We start from the raw sequence: 12,496 nt of genomic DNA, 5'->3' as shown, positions 1-12,496 counted from the left end.
AGTTTCTTAATTTCGTACACAATTGGTGAAATCACTATTGAATGAGATCTCTATGACTTGGGGGCTGGTGCACGGAAATTAAGTCCGCACAAATGAACCAGCAAGTGCACTGGGTCGTCCAAGTAATACCTGAGGTGAGTCAGGGTCGATCCCACGAGGATTGTCATTTTGAATCAAGCTATGGACACCTTGTAGATCTTAGCCAGGAGATTAGAAACGAGAGTTTGTTGAGATAAACGCATAAAACAGGAATAAGAATGAAATTACTTAATTTGAGTGGAAACAGTGATGAGAGAACGGCTGAGGCTTTGGAGATGCTTCATTCCTCTGGATCAACTTTTCCTACTCTCTTTCTCTAACTGTGAGTGATTCCTTCCATGGCAGGCTGTAAGTGATCAATGCCGTATGGTCGCGGCCACTGAATCTTCCTCCTTTAGGCCGAACGCTAGGTTTAGTGTGCGCCCAATCTGAAGGAAGGTGAAGCTCTTGCAGTTCATCCCCTTGATGATCCTACTCAAAATACCACAGACAAGGTCGAATCTTCCGGATTAGAGAATGATGTGCCTTTGATTCTAGCCTCTACCATGAAGACTTTAATCTCCCCATACCTCGGCTAAACTGGTGTCTCGAGAAGTCCCCAACGAAGTCGTGGATTAGCTGTCTAAGAGATGTATAATCAAGCTAGGGGTTCAGTGATCTCTGGTTCGGACTCACGCTAAACCCATGTAGAATGAAGATGATTGTCACGGATCATCCCATTCATAAGGTTGAAGAATGAAGATACATCTTAGAATAGAGTCACACACGAATTAAATAGAACAGTAGTACTTTTATTAATCCATGAAAATCAGCAGAGCTCCTAACCTTAACCTAGGAGATTTAGTGACTCATATTGTACATAATAGTGTTAAAAAATATGATATGCTGGAGAGTGATCCTAAACATGGTTGATCTTCTCCTATATATACTAGTCTAGTAACTAAGGATTATAGAAATATGATAAACTAGTCTATTAGTGCAAAAATCCACTTCTGGGGCCCACTTGGTGAGTGTTTCGGCTGAGTTTGAGTGTTTCCCATGTGCTAGTGTCCCTTAGGAGCGTTGAACTCTGGCTAGGGACCCCCTTTTGGGCGTTGAACTCCAGTTGCTCCCTTGTGGGCGCTGGACGCCAGGAATGGGGCTGGTGGCTGGCGTTGAATGCCAGTTTTGGGCCTTTATTTCCAAAACAAAGTATCGAGTATTATATATTTCTGAAAAACCCTGGATGTTAGCTTTTCATAGCTGTTGAGAGCGTGCCATTTGGACTTTTGTAGTTCCAGAAAAGCGCTTTTGAGTGCACAAAGGTCAGATCTTGACAGCATCTATAGTCCTTTCTCTGGTTCTAAATCAGACTTCTGCTCAAGCTTCTCAATTTCAGTCAGAAAATACCTGAAATCACCATAGAACACAGAAACTCAAAGTAGAATCCAAAAATATGAATTTTTCTCTAAAACCTATGAAAATATAATAAAACTTAAATAAAATATACTAAAAATTATATGAAAACAGTGCCAAGATGCGTATAAAATATCCTCTCATCAAAACACCAAACTTAAATTGTTGCTTGTCCCCAAGCAACCAAAAATAAAGTAGGATAAAAGGAAGATAAGGATACAATGAATCTCAGAGTTCTCAATGAACCTCAGTTTCAATTAGATGAGCGGGACTAGTAGCTTTTTGCTTCTGAACAGTTTTGGCACCTCCCTATCCAGTAAAGCTCAGAATGATTGGCATCTTTAGAAACTTAGAATCCAGATGATATTATTGATTCTCCTAGTTAAGTTCTTTTTTATTCTTGAACACAACTTCTTTAGAGTCTTGGCCGTGGCCCTAAGCACTTTGTTTTTCCAGTATTACCACCAGATACATAAATGCCACAGATACTTAACTGGTAAACCCTTTCGGATTGTGACTCAACTTTACTAGAATCCCCAGCCAAAGGTGTCCAGAGTTCTTAAACACACTCTTTTTGTTTTTGATCACGACTTTAACTGCTCAGTCTCAAGCTTTTTACTTGACACCTTCACACCACAAGCATATAGTTAGGAAACCAGCTCAGTTGAACTGTATAGGCTAAGATATTTTTTTAGGCCCTCCTAACCATTAATGCTTAAAGCCTTGGATCCTTGCTCTTGCCTTTTAGTTTAAAGAGCTACTGGCTTTTTGCTCTTGCCTTTTGGTTTAAAGAGCCATTTTTGGATATATATATATATTGCTGCTTTTTCTTGCTTCAAGAATCAATTTTTGGATTTTTCAGAGCATCAATAATATTTCACTTTTATCATCATTCTTTCAAGAGCCAACATTCTTTATTCCAATATCAAACATGCACTATTTATTCATACATTCAGAAAACAAAAGCAATGCCACCACATCATATAATTGAACTACTCTTAATATTAAATTCAAAATTTATGTATCATTACTGCTTCTAAAAAAAATCAAAGTTTTATTAAGTTCAATGAGATGATAAGAGGAACATTTTATAGCTAGTTGGAAAATAACAATTTAAATCCTAATAATACTCATGCAATACTTAAATTAAAAGACAGAAATTTAAATAAACATAAAAACTTAAAGACTACTATTGATCATGTAAATAAGAAATAGGAATTAGAATAGCCACAGAAATAGGGGGTGGAACTCAACCACCTTAATCATGGGAGATCTTAGGCTCTTCAGGGGATAATTTCTTACGCTTCAGCTCTTCTATCTCACGTCCTTGCTTCTCTTGTTCCTTGACCAGTTTGCAAAGCATGCTAGTATGATTCTTTTGTTATTCTCTTAACTAATCCAAGGTGGTTTGCAATTGTGTAACAGATGCTTCCAGCTGGGTCCAATATTCAATTTGAGGGATCTCTTAAGGCTTAGACGCCTTCCTTTTGGGTGGATCAACTGGCACTTGGGCGCTTTCCATCACCTGTTTGGTGATTGGGCTTTCTTCTGGGATGAAAGAATCTTTGATAATCATGACTCCAGCCTCTTTACACAAGCGAAAGATAAGGTTTGGATATGCCAATCTGCCTTGAGTTGACATCCTATTTGTCACCTTGTATAGCTCAAAAGGAATTATTTGGTGGACTTCCACCTCATTCCTCATCATAATGCAGTGAATCATCACAGCCCTTCTGATGGTAACTTCAGAGCGGTTGCTAGTAGGGAGTATGGAGCGCCCAATGAAGTCCAACCAACCCCTAGCAACTGGTTTGATATCTACTCTTCTCAGTTGGTTTGGGTTACCTCTTGTGTTATTGACCTACTTAGTTCCAGGCAGACATATGTCTTCTAGAATCTTATCCAACTTTAGATTAGCTACCACCCTCCTGTTAAAGGATTCTGGATCATCCTTTTGGGGAGGTAGCTTGAAGATCTCTCTCATCTTGTCAAATTGGAAATAGAGAGTCTTCCCTTGCACCATGGTGCGAAAAGTATGGAATCCTTGTCCATCTTTCTTTTGCTTATCTGTCATCCACAGATTTGCATAGAATTCTTGGATCAATGTTATTCCAACATTAAACTCAGGATTAGCTAGAATCTCCCAACCTCTCTTTCAAATTTTTTTTGGGATCTCCGGGTACTCATCTTTTTTCAATTCAAATTTGGATTCTGGGATCACTGACCTCTTATTCATTATTTTGTAAAAATTTTCTTCATCCTGCTTTGGGTAGAATCTGAAAGGTTTGAAAACAACTACTTGGTTGTCTTCTTTCTTTTTTCTTGAAGTGGGATTTCCACTTTTTGGAGCCATGGAATTCGAATGGGGTAAGAAGGAAGGGCTCTCTCCACACCAAACTTAAAAGGTTTGCTCGTCCTCAAGCAAAAGAAAGGAAATTAGATAAAGAAGAGGAGAAGAATAATTCAAATGTGATGGGGAGAGGTAGCCGAATGGTATAAATAGGGATGGGGAGGGTGCGAATTTGAATTTTAATTGGACAAAAGATAAATAAGATATGATTCATATATTGATAAAAGATAGAAAAACATAAGTTTTTAAAATTAGAAGATATGAAAAAGATAAAAATATTAGAAAGAAGATATGAAAAAGATTTTAAAAAGATTTAGCAACGTATTGCAACAGATATGAAATTTTGAAAAAGATTTGAAAAAGAATTGAAAAATATATGAAGTTGTGAAAAAGATTTGAAAAGATTTTGAAAAACAAAAAATTGAAAAGATTTTAAATTTAAAATGAAATTGAAGTTGAAATATGATAGTTTGAAGAATCTTGTTTTAAAAGATATGGTTAAAGAGATAAGATATAGAAAAGATGTGTTTTGAAAAAGAAAAAAAATCAAAATCCTCCTTACCCTCCCTGATAGGCGTTGAACGCCCAGAATGGCATCCATTCTGGTGTTCAACGTGAAGCTGTTCTTCCATTATGGGCGTTGAACGCCCAGCCAGTGCCCACTGGCTGGCGTTCAACGCCAGTCTTGCCTCCCCTTCTGGGCGTTGAACGCCCAGCCAATGTTCCCTGGCTGGCGTTCAATGCCAAGTTTGCTGCACCTTGGGGGAGTTCAACGCCTAGCCAGTACCTCCTGGCTGGCGTTGAACGCCAGTCTTGCTACCTCCTAGGGGCATTCAACGCCCCTCCTTCCCTCTTGCCTGGCATTCAACGCCAGCAAGGGGCCTTCTCCAGGGTAGTCTGTTTTCTGCTCTGACTGTTTCTGTTTCTGTTCTAACTACTGCACACGATCACAAACTTAAAAAAATATGAAAATTAAACTAAAATAAATTTAAAATAGACGTGAAGGAAAACAAGAAAACATTAATTATTGATGGGTTGCCTACCATCAAGTGCTTCTTTAACGTCATTAGCTTGACGGTACTGCACTCATTCTAGTAGTAGTGTTGAGCCTCTTTGCTCAATTGCTCCTTCAAGGTAATGCTTGACTCTTTGTCCATTAATAGTAAATTTCAGGTCCGAGTCTTTACCTTGCAGTTCTATGTGCCCATAGGGTGATACACTTGTAACCACATATGGTCCCGTCCAACAGGATTTGAGTTTCTGGAAGTAATCTGAGTCTAGAGTCTAGAGTTGAAGAGCAGAACCTTCTGCCCTGGTACAAAGATTCTGAAAGAAATCTTTCTGTCATGTCACTTCTTGGCCCTTGCTTTATAAATCTTTGCATTCTCAAATGCAGCTAGTCGAAATTCATCTAACTCATTTAACTGGAGCAACCGTTTCTCTCCGGCTGCCTTTGCATCAAAGTTCAGGAGTTTAGTTGCCCAGTAAGCCTTGTGTTCCAACTCTACTAGTAGGTGGCATGCCTTCCCATACACCAATTGATATGGTGATGTTCCTATAAGGATCTTGAAAGTTGTTCTGTATGCACAGAGAGCATCATCAAGCTTTCTTGCCCAATTCTTTCTAGAGGTATTCACCGTTCTTTCTAGGATTCTCTTGAGTTTTCTATGTGAGACCTTAGCTTGTCCATTTGTCTGTGGGTGATATGGGGTGGCCACTTTATGGCGAACTCCATATCGGCTCAGTGGTGCACGAAATTGTGATCACACTTTTCACACATCCGTACAACTAACCAGCAAGTGCACTGGGTCGTCCAAGTAATAAAACCTTACGCGAGTAAGGGTCGATCTCACAGAGATTGTCGGCTTGAAGCAAGCTATGGTCATCTTGTAAATCTTAGTCAGGAGGATTCAAATGGTTATGGGGTTTTGATAATTAAAAGATAAATAAAACATAAAATAAAATAAGATACTTATGTAATTCATTGGGGGAATTTCAGATAAGCGTTTGGAGATGCCTTGTTGCTTCTGAACCTCTGCTTTCCTATTGTCTTCATCCAACCATGCGTGCTCCCTTCCATGGAAAGTTGTATGATCCTCTCGGATGAAAAATAGCAGGTACAGTTTCTACACGGCTAATCAACTGTCGGATTTCTCGTCTCGGATGAAAAATACCAGGTACAGCGACCGCACGGCTAATCATCAGTCGGTTCTCACTAGCGTCGGAATAGGATCTCTCTATCCTTTTGCACACTGTCACTGTGCCCAACATTTGCGAGTTTGAAGCTCGTCACAGTCATCCCTTCCCAGATCCTACTCAGAATACCACAGACAAGGTTTAGACTTTCCGGATCTCAGGAATGCTGTCAATTGGTTCTAGCCTATACCACGAAGGTTCTAATCTCACGGATTCGGATGCTCTGTTGTCAGAAGAGGCAATGCAAATCGTGGATTAGAGACCCAAGAGATTATACTCCGACTATCGTCCAATGACTACGTTGAACATAATGTAGACCGCTTGTGGTTGTCAGGCACGCAGATCTTGGCTAAGCGAGTAACGAAGATAGTGGGTGATTGTCACGGGTCACCCCTTCATTCTGACTTAACTGAATTAAGTACGAGAGTATATCTTGGAGAAGAAGTAAGCGTGAATTGAAAGAGAAACAATAGTACTTGCATTAATTCATGAAGAACAGCAGAGCTCCGCACCTTAATTTATGAGGTGTAGAAACTCCACCGTAGAAAATACATAAGAGAGAAAGGTCTAGGCATGGCCGAATGGCCAGCCTCCAATTCCAAAGGTCTAAGGACTAAACATCCAGAGATGATAAGATATAAGATATAATAGTAAAAAGTGCTATTTATACTAAACTAGTTACTAGGGATTACAGAAAATAAGTAACTAAGTGTAGATAGTGCAGAAATCCACTTCCAAGGCCCACTTGGTGTGTGCTTGGGCTGAGCATTGAGCTTTACACGTGCATAGGCCTTTTCTAGAGTTAAACCCCAGCTTGGATGTCAGTTTGGGCGTTTAACTCCAGTTCTGGTGCCAGTTCTTGCGTTTTACGCCAGAAAAGGGTTTCTGGTGGGCGTTTGAATGCCAGTTTGGGCCATCAAATCTCGGGCAAAGTATGGACTATTATATATTACTGGAAAGCCCAAGATGTGTACTTTCCAACGCAATTGAGAGCATGCCTATTGGGCTTCTGAAGCTCCAGAAAATTCACTTCGAGTGCAGGGGAGGGTCAGAATCCAACAGCATCTGCAGTTCTTTCTCAGCCTCTGAATCAGATTTTTGCTCAGATCCCTCAATTTCAGCCAAAAAATACCTGAAATTACAGAAAAACACACAAACACATGGTAAAGTCCAAAAATTTTATTTTTGCATAAAAACTAATAAAAATATAATAAAAAGTCACTAAAACATACTAAAAACTATGTAAAAACAATGCCAAAAAGGGTATAAATTATCTGCTCATCACAATACCAAACTTAAATTGTTGCTTGTCCCCAGCAACTAAAAACAAAATAGGATAAAAGGAGGAGAAAATACAATAAATTTCAAAAATATCAATGAAGATTAGTTTTAATTAGATGAGCGGGACTAGTAGCTTTTTGCCTCCGAACAGTTTTGGCATCTCCTTTTATCCTTTAATGTTCAGAATGATTGGCATCCATAGGAACTTAGAATTCAAATAGTGTTATTGATTCTCCTAGTTTAGTATGTTGATTCTTGAAAACAGCTACTTTATGAGTCTTGGCCGTGACCCTAAGCATTTTGTTTTCCAGTATTACCACCGGATACATAAATGCCACAGACACATAACTGGGTGAACCTTTTTCAGATTGTGACTCAGCTTTGCTAGAGTCCCCAGTTAGAGGTGCCCAGAGCTCTTAAGCACACTCTTTTTGCTTTAGACTACGACTTTAACCTCTCAGTCTCAAGCTTTTCACTTGACACCTTCACGCCACAAGCACATGGTTAGGGACAGCTTAATTTAGCCACTTAGGCTAGGATTTTATTCCTTTGGGCCCTCCTATCCATTAATGCTCAAAGCCTTGGATCTTTTTTACCCTTGCCTTTTGGTTTAAAGGGTTACTGGCTTTTTCTGCTTGCTTTTTCTTTTTCTTTCTTTTTTCTTTATTTTTCGCCTTTTTTTTTTGCAAGCTTTGTGTTTTTCAGTGCTTTTTCTTGCTTCAAGAATCAATTTTATAATTTTTCATATTATCAATAACATTTCTCTTTTTTCATTATTCTTTCAAGAGCCAAAAATTTTAACATTCATAAACTTCACTATCAAAAATATGCATTGTTCAAGCATTCATTCAGAAAACAAAAAGTATTGCCACCACATCCAAATAATTAAACTTTTTTCAAGATAGAATTCAAAATTCATGTACTTCTTTTTCTTTTTCAGAAAACATTTTTCATTTAAGAAAGGTGAAGGATTCATGGAATCATTCATAGCTTTAAGACATAGACACTAGACACTAATGATCATGTAACAAAGACACAAACATAGACAAAACATAAAGCGTAGAAACTGAAAACAGAAAAATAAGAACAAGGAAATTAAAGAACGGGTCCACCTTAGTGACGGCGGCTAGTTCTTCCTGTTGAAGATCTTATGGAGTGCTTGAGCTCCTCAATGTCTCTTCCTTGCCTTTGTTGCTCCTCTCTCATGGCCTTTTGGTCCTCTCTGATTTCATGGAGGATGATGGAGTGCTCTTGGTGCTCCATCCTTAGTTGCCCCATGTTAGAAATCAATTCTTCTAAAGAGGTGTTGAGTTGCTCCCAATAATTGTGTGGAGGGAAATACATCCCTTGAGGTATCTCAGGAATTTCTTGATGAGGGACTTCCTCATGCTCTTGTTGAGGTCCATGAGTGGGCTCTCTTGTTTGCTTCATCCTCTTTTTAGTGATGGGTTTGTCCTCTTCAATGAGGATGTCTTCCTCTATGACAATTTCAGCTGAATTGCATAGGTTACAGATGAGATGAGTGAAGGCTAACCTTGCCAAAGTGGAGGACTTGTCCGCCACCTTGTATAGTTCTAGAGGTATGATCTCATAAACTTCTACTTCCTCTCCATTCATGATACTATGGATCATGATAGCCCGGTCTACTGTAACTTCAGACCGGTTGCTAGTAGGAATGATAGAGCGTTGGATGAACTCCAACCATCCCATAGCCACGGGCTTGAGGTCAAGCCTTCTCAGTTGAACCGGCTTGCCTTTGGAGTCTCTCTTCCATTGAGCTCCTTCCACACAGATGTCCGTGAGAACTTGGTCCAACCTTTGATCAAAGTTGACCCTTCTAGTGAAAGGATGAGGATCTCCTTGCATCATTGGCAAGTTAAATGCCAACCTCACGGTTTCCGGACTGAAATCCAAGTATTTCCCCCAAACCATTGTGAGCCAATTCTTTGGGTTCCGGTTCACACTTTGATCATGGTTCTTAGTGATCCATGCATTAGCATAGAACTCTTGAACCATTATGATTCTGACTTGTTGGATGGGGTTGGTGAGAGCTTCCCAACCTCTTCTCCGAACTTCACGTCGGATCTTCAGATATTCACTCTTTTTGAGCATGAAGGGGACTTCGGGGATCACCCTTTTCTTGGCCACAACTTCATAGAAGTGGTCTTGATGGACCTTTGAGATGAATCTCTCCATCTCCCATGACTCGAAGGTGGAAGCAATTGCCTTTCCTTTCCTCTTTTTAGAGGTTTCTCTGGCCTTAGGTGCCATTAATGGTTATGGAAAAACAAAAAGCAGAGCTTTTTTCCACACCAAACTTAAAAGGTTTGCTCGTCCTCGAGCAAAAGAAGAAAGAAAGGAGGAGAAGAAGAAGAAATAGAGGAGATAGAAGGGTGTTTTGGTTTCGGCCAAGGGGGATTTAAGTGTATGATGTGTGAAATTGAAGGTGGTAAAGAGGGGTATTTATAGGGTAAGAGAGAGGGAGATCGTGTATGAAGGGGTTGGGTTTGGGAGGGAAATGTTTTGAATTTGAATGGTGAGGTTGGTAGGGTTTTTAGGGAATAGTGGATGGATGTGAGTGGTGAAGAGATTATGGGGAAGAGGGTAGGACTTGAAAGGTGAATGGTGTTTGGGGAAGTGGTATTGATGTGATTGGTCAAGGGTATTTGGGAAAGAGTATTATGGAAAGGTGTGAAGAGGAGAGAGAGTGAGTTGGGGTAGATGGGGATCCTGTGGGGTCCACAGATCCTGAGGTGTAAAGGAATTCATGTCCCTGCACCTTTCTGGCATTTAAACGCCATCTGTGTGCCATTTCTGGCGTTTAATGCCATTTCTGCTACCTTTTCTGGCGTTAAACGCCAGGTTGATTCCCCTTTCTGGCGTTTAACACCAACTAGACACCCTTTTCTGGCGTTAAACGCCAGTCTATCTGCCAATTCTGGTGTTTAACGCCCAGAATGCTGCCAGACTGGGCGTTAAACGCCCATTTTGCTATCCTTACTGGCGTTTAAACACCAGTAAGCTTGTCCTCCAGGGTGTGCTATTTTTGATTCCGCTTTAATTCTGCAGCTATTTTTATGACTTCACATGATCATCAACCTAAAGAAAATATAACATGACAATGGAAAACAAATGTCTATAAAAATAAATATAATAAAATAACATTGGGTTGCCTCCCAATAAGTGCTTCTTTAATGTCAATAGCTTGACAGTGAGCTCTTAGAGAGCTTCACAGAGACTCAGAGCTTAATGGTGGCCTCCCAACACCAAACTTAGAAGTTGTGTGTGGGGGCTCTGTTTGACTCTGTATTGAGAGAAGCTTTTCATGTTTCCTCTCCATGGTTACAGAAGAAGATCCTTGAGCCTTAAACACAAGGTAGTCCTCATTCAATTGAAGGACTAACACTCCTCTGTCCACATCAATCACAGCCCTTGCTGTGGCTAAGAAGGGTCTTCCAAGGATAATGGATTCATCTTCATCCTTCCCAGTGTCTAGGATTATGAAGTCAGCAGGGATGTACAAGCCTTCAACCTTCACTAAGACATCCTCTACAAGTCTATAAGCCTGTTTCATTGATTTGTCTGACATCTCTAATGAGATTCTTGCAGCTTGTACCTCAAGGATCCCTAGTTTCTCCATTACAGAGAGTGGCATGAGGTTTATTCCTGACCCCAGATCACACAGAGCCTTCTCAAAGGTCATGGTGCCTATGGTATAGGGTATTAAGAACTTTCCGAGATCCGGTTTCTTTTGAGGTAATTTTAGTTGAACCAAAGCATTCAGTGCATTGATGAGCAATGGAGGTTCATCCTCCCAAGTCTCATTACCAAATAACTTGGCATTCAGCTTCATGATTGCTCCAATATACTGAGTTATACTTGCTCTTCAACAATATCTTAATCTTCTTCAGAGGAAGAATACTCATCAGAGCTCATGAATGGCAACAGTAAGTTCAGTAGAATCTCTATGGTCTCTATATGAGCCTCAGATTCCTTTGGTTCCTCAGGAGGTAACTCCTTAGTGGTCAGTAGATGTCCATTAAGGTCTTCCTCACTAGAAATCATTGCCTTTTCCTCCTCTATAGGTTCGGCCACTTTGGGTATATTTATGGCCTTGCACTCTCTTTTGGGATTCTCTTCTGTATTGCTTGGGAGAGTACTAGGAGGAGTTTCAATAACTCTTTTACTCAGCTGACCCACTTGTGCCTCCAAATTTCTGATGGAGGACCTTGTTTCATTCATAAAACTGAGAGTGGTCTTAGATAGATCAGAGACTATGGTTGCTAAGTCAGAGAGGCTCTGCTTAGAATTCTCTGTCTGTTGCTCAGAAGATGATGGAAAAGGCTTGCTATTGCCAAACCTATTTCTCCCACCATTATTATTATTGAAGCCATGATGAAGCTTCTGTTGATCCTTTCATGAGAAATTAGGATGATTTCTCCATGAAGGATTATAGGTGTTTCCATAGGATTCTCCCATGTAATTCACTTCTTCCATTGCAAGATTCTCAGGGTCATAAGCTTCTTCTTCAGAGGAAGCTTCTTTAGTACTGCCGGATGCAGCTTGCATTCCAGTCAGATTTTGAGAAATCATATTGACTTGTTGAGTTAATATTTTATTCTGAGCCAATATTGCATTCAGAGTATCAATCTCAAGAACTCCTTTCTTCTGAGTCATCCCATTATTCACAGGATTTCTTTCAGAAGTATACATGAACTAGTTATTTGCAACTATCTCAATGAGTTTCTGGGCTTCTGCAGGGGTTTTCTTCAGATGAAGAGATCCACCAGCAGAGTGGTCCAATGACATCGTGGACAATTCAGACAGACCATTATAGAATATACATAAGATGCTCCATTCTGAAAGCATGTCAGAAGGACACATTCTGATCAATTGCTTGTACCTTTCCCAAGCTTCATAGAGGGATTCACCTTCCTTTTGTCTGAAGGTTTGGACTTCCACTCTAAGCTTGCTCAACTTTTGAGGTGGAAAAAATTTAGCCAAGAAAGCATTGACCAAATTTTCCCAAGAGTTTAGGCTTTCTTTAGGTTGTGAGTCCAACCATATCCTAGCTCTGTCTCTTATAGCAAAGGGGGAAAGCATAAGTCTATAGACCTCGGGATTAACCCCATTGGTTTTAACAGTGTCACAGATTTGCAAGAATTTAGCTAAGAACTGATGAGGATCTTCTAATGGAAGTCCGTGAAACTTGTAATTCTGCTGCATTAGAGAAAC

General features: G+C 40.0%; 1 non-coding gene across 1 annotated transcript; it reads left to right on the top strand.

Annotated features, from left to right (window-relative positions):
- Nucleotides 1-12,124: 12,124 nt before the first annotated feature.
- On the top strand, nt 12,125-12,232 carry LOC148576093 (small nucleolar RNA R71). The gene has a single exon (XR_015904029.1). It is a non-coding gene; the product is annotated as a small nucleolar RNA R71 (small nucleolar RNA).
- The last annotated feature ends 264 nt before the right edge of the window (nt 12,233-12,496 follow it).

The sequence above is a fragment of the Arachis ipaensis genome, chromosome B1 (assembly GCF_059453495.1).
Source record: "Arachis ipaensis isolate K30076 ecotype BB chromosome B1, ASM5945349v1, whole genome shotgun sequence".
NCBI classification, from domain to species: Eukaryota; Viridiplantae; Streptophyta; class Magnoliopsida; order Fabales; family Fabaceae; genus Arachis; species Arachis ipaensis.
This window is presented reverse-complemented; position numbering and strand designations above follow the sequence as displayed.